Source organism: Falco biarmicus, chromosome 13 (assembly GCF_023638135.1).
Source record: "Falco biarmicus isolate bFalBia1 chromosome 13, bFalBia1.pri, whole genome shotgun sequence".
Classification (NCBI taxonomy): Eukaryota; Metazoa; Chordata; class Aves; order Falconiformes; family Falconidae; genus Falco; species Falco biarmicus.
The window spans coordinates 24511255-24520079 of NC_079300.1; positions in this window are offsets into that span (position 1 = coordinate 24511255).

Below are 8825 nucleotides of genomic sequence, written 5' to 3' on the forward strand. Positions count from 1 at the left end.
CTATAAAAAGTACTGAATGCAAAGCAGAGGTCTTTAAAGTCATTAAAAATTCTTCTTCCAAAAAGAAGCAAGTAAATTAAATGAGAATTCAACCTGCATTGCATTTTTTCTTTTTTGCTTTAGGTAAATACAGCCAGAAGTTCAGCTCTCTGTTTGCAAACACTGCATAATAAACATAAATGTACTGGTGTTAAGAATAATAATGCGATGCTAATAGATCTTTTATTCCCTTCTAGCTTTTCAGAATCATCTGAAGGAAAGGGACAGGTAATTAGGCAAAGCAGGAAGATGAAAAGGTAGATAAGTACCTAAGAAAATTACACAGTAAAGGTGATTAAGAATAAAGGAACAGAAACTGTACCTTATATACTAGAACAGGAAAATATGGGAAGTGCTGTCAAGGATGAGCCATGAAAGGTGAACCTAAACTGTAAGTGTTAAGTATCTGAAATTTATCTATCCCCCAGTTCATTTGATCAGGCAATCCACTGTTTTCAAAATAACTGGGATGAGACTTTGCATTATAACCAAGAACGTTGACCACAAGTGAAAACAGAGCAAGTATGAAAGATTTGCTTTCCATAGCTGGTGAAGAGCCCTTTGCTGTGCTGGCAAGTCTCCAGCTCTCATGGCTCCTCCCTCCCTCCTACTTTTTGCATTATGGCCTCACAGAAGCTCCACTATCTGCTGTTCACCAACACTCAGCTTTAATTCTTCACTAGTGTCCCGTTTCCTGCAATGCAGTTAGCCAAGAATGTTTCCATCTCCTCCTGGATGGAATCCCGATAAATGGAAATTTGAGGGATGCTACCTAGATCAACACATCTAGGCTAAAAATATAAGGCTTTTGCATACGTGTGAGAGAGGATGGATCTCAAGCTGAGAATTGCAAGGAATGAACAGTCCCAATGGATCAGCGCAGGGAAAGGAAGGTTCCTAACAGGCAGTGACCAGTAGATTACACAATCATAATTTTAAGTGAATGTTTGCTTCTGCTTCCCTCTGATTTTCCCCACTTTCCCATTGCCTTTGGTGGAATGACCTTATTTCTGTTTTCCAGGCCTATAACTGGAAGAGTACAGACAACTACAGGTGTTACAGAGATTTTAACAGAAAAAGAATGATGTTGACATTGTATGTGAGGAAGAGAAAGTACAGAGTACTCAAACCTTAAAAAAAAAAAGCTATTAATTCATTTTATTAGTAACCATAAAATCAAATATTCTAGAAGTTTAATTTTAATGCTTTTTTGTGGTCAGCAATAAAAATTGGATTACTTTCCATTTGCAAGTAGTGAGATTGGGACACTACAATTTGTGATAATATGTCTGCTGAGAACAAACTCCCTTGTAATCAGTTGCTACAGAGATGTTGCTGAGGAGCAACAGTTTTAGTATTGCCAATGAATGCCTCTGATTGAAGGAAGTTTTAATCAGAAGTTACATCTTGAAAGGAACAGTAAAACTGCCGAAGTTCAGCTTTTCCCTGGCTCAGCTGCCTGGAGTGGTGATGGGAAGCTCTGACTGCTCCAGTGTATTGCTGCTGTGTGCAGTTACAGGGATTGCCAGATTTTTCCTCCCGAGGAAGGAGAGCAACATCCAGATGTTCTCAGATACACAGAGGTGCAGAGAGCATACAAAATATGAAGCAGAGCTGTACAGTGGCACTGTTTGTTTCATGTGAAAAAGTCTCCTTTTTGCTACTGCTAATGACAGTGGTCTATCTTTTCTCAAGCTTGATTCCCTGGCCAACGGTCTGCTATACATGCCTTCCAGTATTTTGGCAGTAAAATGATCCTGACCAGCCACTTTTTTACATAATAAGCACCTTTGAGTATCCTGTACACCCCGATAAGGAACAGTTAAATAGCCATACACATTAAATATTAAACAATTAAACAGCCACACATACATATTCAAATGAAGGGGTTCCCTCAAAAAGTCAAAAGATTAGGTCTCACGGAAGTCATCAGTTGCTTTGGAAGATGCATGCCACAGTGCATTGGTTTCCCACCTGTTAAGTGGTTAAGGGCACTGTGATATTTATTTAATATTTGTAGAGGGTAAAGTGGTCAATGTTTTGAAACTATGTGTTTCTCTTCACAGCTGAATGAGTAGTTTCCCTTCTGACAATGCAAACTTGACTGTTGTCTATGATTAACATCAAGGATACTTTGTGTGTTTTAATACTACTTCATTTTAGCTCAACCAACCAACTGTTACTATTATTACTTTAACATTTCTAACCAAATGTCACCTGTACTCCTTAAGCATGTCATGGTAATAAAAATTTAGTTGATTTAGTGATTAACTTAGTTGATTTAATTATCTTGGGTAAATAATATTATATGCTAATATAAGGTAATTTATTTCTTTTTAATCTCTCAAAACGCTATATGCTGCAGTCAGATTCTTTAAATATTTACTGAAGCATTTAGATGTAATAAATCTGATAGAATTATTCTGGAGTCACATGATGCTAGCACCAGCAAAAGTTCCTTCTCTAAGCATTTATAGAAAAGATGGGAAAAGGTTCCTACTATGCTATAGATGCAGGGGAAATTATTTCTAAGGCATTCACAGGCTCTTGTTCATACTCACAGTAATTCATGGGCTGAAGTTGCCTTTGTAGTTGACAAGCTAGGGAAGCAGTCCCTGCTGCAGCTGGCCTCCCTTCTTCCTACCAGCGTCCCCACAGCTCCCCTTGGGCAGAGGGGAAAGCGGGAGCAAGAGGAGCTGGCTTGGGCAAGGGAAAAGTGGTTGGTGATGCAGTGGTGGTAGTGGGAAGAGGTCACAGGATGCAGTGGGACAAAGTGTGATGAGGATTTCCTTTGGGAGAGTCATGTTTGAAGTCAGAGCAGAAGCTCAGCTTCGGTTTTGGCTCTGCTGCTCTGCTGACTATCCTGATTTCTGCAGACATGACAGAACAGTGTATGTCTCCAACCAAGTACTATATATTTGAGTCTTACAGCATCTTGCTGCATTTTATTCCTGTTAACATTTATAAAGAAAATGAAATATTTACTGCTTTAATACATGCAGGCCTTAGGAGTCTCGTAAAAAATCTCTATTGATTCAGTTCTTTACTAAACTATTATATAAACCTGCTGTAAAGATCCATAACATTTCTAATTACAAGGAAGCTTGTATAAGTCTGTGTCTGCCTTTTGTGGCATTTTGAATATAGTCATTGCAAACTGCACAGGCATTTTGTTATGCAGAGTTGTGCGTTTCTCGGACCGAGGTAGGCAGTGTGTTATAATTGGCTTCAGTTCCAGCTTAAGCCCCTACTTTGCACAAAATTATGGTAGACACTGCACAAGGTCTGAACATGAAGAGTGAGCTGCCGAAGGTTGCAGCAGCTGCTGTGTGAGGAGCTGTTCTAAAATTCAGACTGTTTCCAGTAGGCTTGTATGAGCATCAAGCCTGTTTAAAATGACTGTCCAACTTTGTGGGTTGAAACTTTAAAAATTTGACTCTACATCCACAAATAGTTCATAGAACAGTTTCAGAGTTACTAGGTGATATACATATTTTGTAAGGGCAGTATTCTCAGAAGCAGCAAAAATCGTATGAATGCATTTAGTGGCTCAGGTCAGTAGCAAGTTTGAAAATATGTAGATGTTTGAAGTGTCCCTTTTCTCAAAAAATAGTCAAATATATTAAAAACATTTAGATGCCCTACAGTCTCCATAATGATGAAGTATGTGCTACCCTTTTTTCTTTATTTCTTTTTTTTTTTTTAATGCTGAGATGTCTGTATTCTTCATACTGGAAAAAGAATATATGATCTACTCTCTACCATAAGTATTGAGTAACAGGTTAAGCTAACTCAACAGAGAGTAGTCAGATTGCGATTAGTACTAGTGTATGTCTAAATTCTAAATTAAGTATATAGCCAAACATTTCATCATCTTTATAGAAATTATAAATGCAAGAAAAAGGGGGGGAAATAATGATAAAAATTCTTACAATTCATAAAATTATTTGAAAGTAGGACTGCAGATGAGATCCATTAAAGAAAAGACAAGACATAATGTTCTCCCACAGATGAATAGAAGATTACCCAAAGGCAATAGTTACATTACTAAACTCTTCCTGCATTTGGCAAACCTTGAAAATGTCTGAAAACCCCCAAACTGGAGAATATCAGCAGGATGTGAGACATCCTTAACTGCTGACTAAGTACTGATATGAACAATACTTACAGTGCAATAACACTACCCTTACAATACAATCTTTTAAGCTGTTTATGGTCTGTGCCGTAAGACTGACAACTGACATTGTGACCATTGGACACCACCTTCTTACACTAGCAAAATGTCTTCTGTAATTTGGACTCCTGACACCCAGGATTCATCGGCAGGTGAGATCTGAGACTGGTCAGCCAGTTCAGTAATGGTGTTCACACAAACCGTACCACACTTGGCTGTTAGGGCTGGCTGAACATCCTGCTGCTAAAGATAATTCATTTTCAGGCATGAGCTCTGAGAAATGTGCAACATGTGATAAAAGAAGTTAAAAAATACTCTGTAATCTGCTACTTTTGAGGCAAAAGGGAATTTTTTAACTTATATTAAGCGGTCATTCCCAGAAACTAAGCTGTGACAGCTGTAAGGCCATGTGCATTGCTTACAGCTTTAGCACTATAATGATGGTTTATTGATATTTATATCACATTTTAAAGCATCAAGGTTCTTCACATTATTTACAATATATATCTACCTCTGCAGCTCCATTCAATCATTTTCAGATATAACAGGATGCGCTGTGAAAACAAAACCTGGTTTCACATATGCGGGGAGGGAAATTAGACTTGTAGTTGCCTATTTTGGGGCCTAACAGCCAATTCACAGTAGCAGATCTTTATAGCTACCGTATATCCCATTATGCTTGGATGTGGTATATTTTTAATTTCTTCAGAGCCAAGCTGGGCAGATTTTGGGCAAGTGTAGCCTGTGTTCAAGTTTTGAGAAGACAGAATGACCTTCTGCACGCAGAGTCCTGGGAAGACATGAGCTTGGCTGGCTGGGGTGGGAGGTTAGAGCATGGCAGTAAGTGCTGGTGAGAAGCCGGAGCTCAGATGGGGGGACAGCAGGGGCCACAAAATCAGTAGTCATGTCAGCGTAAGTAGAACAGCTTGGACCCCAGCAGGGCTTGTGGCCCTGAGGTAGGGAGTGGGAAGTCTGGCTGGGTATAGACGGAGCTGTAAAGAGTGAAGAAATTAAGGTGAAGAGGCATTGTGGTAGGTACAAAGCCAGATGGGAAGGTGTTTGGGAGAGAGGGGAGTGGGAGATGTTGGCTCAGGTGTGGGGGATGTGGGAGGCTTTAGGGTAGACAACTGAAAGTCTTCAGAAGTACTGACAAAGAGGATGGAGGTGGACTTGGGCTGGAGTAGATATGGGGCAAGAGCTTGAGGAACAGGAGTTCTGCACTGGGAGGGTGGAGGAACTTCAGAACTTTGGAAATGTTGTAAAGCACTGTAGGACCTAGGGGGTTGTAGGTATCACAGACTCTCTCCATCTGGGTGTCTTTAACAGGGATACTGGCTTGGAAGCAGGCACAGTTCTCCCTTCCACCCATTCCCCATGCTGCCTTCCCTGCCTGACGTGTGGTCAGTGTGTGAACTCAAGCCCCAGTCTGCCTTCAGGTTAGAATTGGGTTGTTTCAGCGTTCAGGCTTTTGTTTGACTTTAGGGGCTATTCTTATACATAGGCCTGTCAGGTTAATACGTTGTCCTTTACATCCACATTTCATTTTCTCTGAGCAACAGAGAAAACTGAGTTAATTCACCTTAGCCCTTGGCTGCCTAAAGCTTTTCAGGTACAGTATAAAATAACAGCACAAATAAAGCTTTACTTTTATTAGGAATTGAAAGCTGAATTTACAAAATAGTGATGGGAACTGGAAAGCTTTCTCTTATATCGCTGAGAAAACGTGTTTATTCAGTCCATGAAGCATGTATTTTGAATTGAGGGAGACAAAAGCAAATGTTAAAAAACCAAAAAAAGCATCTTTTTTAGACATGGAGAAAACACAAAGCAATTCTCTTTGTGACATCCTGCTTATAAAACACCTGACATGAAACACTGAATGACAGCTAGAAGACAAGGTACGCAGGAAAATGAATTAATTTTCTCTTCCCCTTCCTGTCACTTTAGCCTGTTGAGTCACAATCCGGCCCTAGATCAGAGGTTAGATCAGAGAGGGACTCAGGTGCCTGACTACCGCTGAGCTGCTGAAATCCAAAATGATGTGTACTCTGGGTGCTGAAGCTGTCTCAGCACCTGCAGATGTGCATTGTTTTGGCAATTTTGGGGGTAGGTAAGGCACTTCTCTCTCATTTAATCCTCACCAGGCCTCACAGACTGAAAGTCTGTCGTCCTTTCCTCAAAAGATCTCAAGCCTTAGAGCAAATCTAGTAGTTTGGTCTCAGCACCAAATAGAGCTGACAAAAGAGGTAATACTGTTTGTGCCCTGTTACCCAGCAATTTAGCAGTCAGGGGATTTACTTAGGATGCAGAAGATCTGGATTCAGTTATTGCTTTTGTTGTGCCACACAAATTTGTAAGTTTGGGCTGCCCTGGGCTCTGTGAGGACCCTCAAGTCCTTCCACTCAAGCTGTTCCACTTTGCCTGACATAATTAAATATTAATTGGGCCAGACTGAGAGAGCAAATGACTTTTTATAGCCTGGCAAGTAGGCCACTCACCCAGGAGAAGAAAATCTCAAGTCCTAGCAATCATATTTTACAACTAGAAGCATAAAGCTGTATTTAAACATGTGAATGTTTGTTAGATTTTTTTAAAAAAACATTTAGAAGTTGTCCGTTTAAACTTCGCTATGCTAGGCCCTTTTGAGGATCCATCCACCTTATTTAGATGACTAGTTGTAAGGTCGTATGCATTGAAGCTTATGGCCCCATTTAAAACAAAACCAAAAACCAAACAAAAACCAAAAAACACCACCCTACACTGTTCAGTTGACTTTGAAGAATCTGAGAACAAAGTTCAGCTCAGTCTGATGCTGCAGGAGATGATTCACTTTGGAGCTTTTTCAAGAAAATACTGTGAGTTGCTATAAATCACTGCCTTAGTTACCCAGTTTGAAACAAGAGGGCTGCTATTTCTGGCAGCCTTGTTGGGAGCCCTTACATTTCCAGACAAACCTTTTCTTTCATAAATTTCAACAAATAATAATAAAAAAAAAATGTTGTTTCTTATAAGATTCAAGCCCACATTTCCTGCTAGTATAAGTAATTGTCTGATGGATTAAGGTAGACTTTCCAAGGTGTATGTTTGTGCCAACTGGTAGAACTTAACCCACAAGTCTCAAAACACACAGAACCCCCTTGTCGGGGTGTAACACCATAGCAGTCTCTGGAGCTGTGTTTGGAGGAGTGTGTATTGCATGTGAATGCCTCCTGTCTTGTCTCCTGCGCAGCGTGAGCTGGCACAGGTAGTTGCGACGTTCAAGTTTATTACTGTTAAACCACATGCCTGTTGAGCACATACTTTTGATTCCTTGAAAGTTGCAAGCACAAGCTTTAGCTTTACAGAGGTGAGGTGGCATGGGCAGACACAGTGAGCGCTTCTTCAATACTTCACACCCCTACTACTATTTCAATGTCGTAGGGGACAAAAGGACACCGTCACCTCTTTTAGTGACCCTGGAGGTGTCTGGCCTGGAGCAGCTGCAGAGCAGACAGTGGGAGAGAGATTGCCTTACACGCAGGGGCCTCCGCCTTCGTGGTGGGAGTAGAGTGCTCTGGGCACGTATCGGGTAATTTGAATTCAGGGTGTGAAGAGCAACTGGGGGCTCCCAGACCCCCTGCTGGGGAGCTGACCAGCCAGCGGGGGGTGGGTGTGTCATAGTTTAAATAATTGAATCAGCAGTGTTAAATAATGAATTATTTTAAACATTTCATAAAATTTAGTTATTAAACACTTTTTTTTTTTTTTTTTACTTTCAATATCTTTTCTCTCCAAAGCATATGTATTTGCTGGTTTGCTCTAAAAGCACAATATCAATTCTCTTCCCTGAAAAATACTTTTAACTCAAATGAAATATATAAAAACATTACTTTTCTATTTATCCAAAGGTGCTTACAGTAGGTGAAAGTAGGTAATATTTTTGTTTGTGGCATCAGGTGCTACAACGTCTGCCTGTCTTTTTAAATTGAAAAACTGTGATCCTTGAAAGGGAGGGGATCTTGTTCTTCCCTCTCACAAATTGATAGCTGTTCATACACAATTTCTAAGCATTTTCAAACATTCTGTGAAGGTATCATGTACTTCAGATTCATCATGATAAAATATCTAACAGTAAAAATAATGCTTAGTCCAAGTTATTCTTCGTATTTGAGAAATGTACAGACCAGAATCAAATGAGATGTTGATTTTATTATTTCTGTCTTTAATAAAATGTACTGTATTTTAACAGAATTAGGGAAGGCCTTTGCAGACAGACAAAATTACATGTCCAGTTTTTTGGGTTTTTTCCTTTGCTACAGAGGTTCTTCATTAAAGATTCACTACAAGATATACCTGAATAATTTACATTGCCTTAATTCACTGGGCACAATAGTTAAGGTAAAAAAGACCACAGTCATTCAGGCCACAGAAAGAATATGTTCCAGAAAAAGAGCTTTATTAAAGCCACTCTCTTTGAATAGCAGACACTCTGTGTGTATGTATCTGCATTTTAATGTTGGCTTATACTTGTCTGTTCTCTGTAGGTGGTTTCCAGTTTTAAGATGCTAGATTGATAGTGGAATTATTTGCTATTTAATAAACCCTGGACCGTTTCCACTCAAGTCAATTGAAA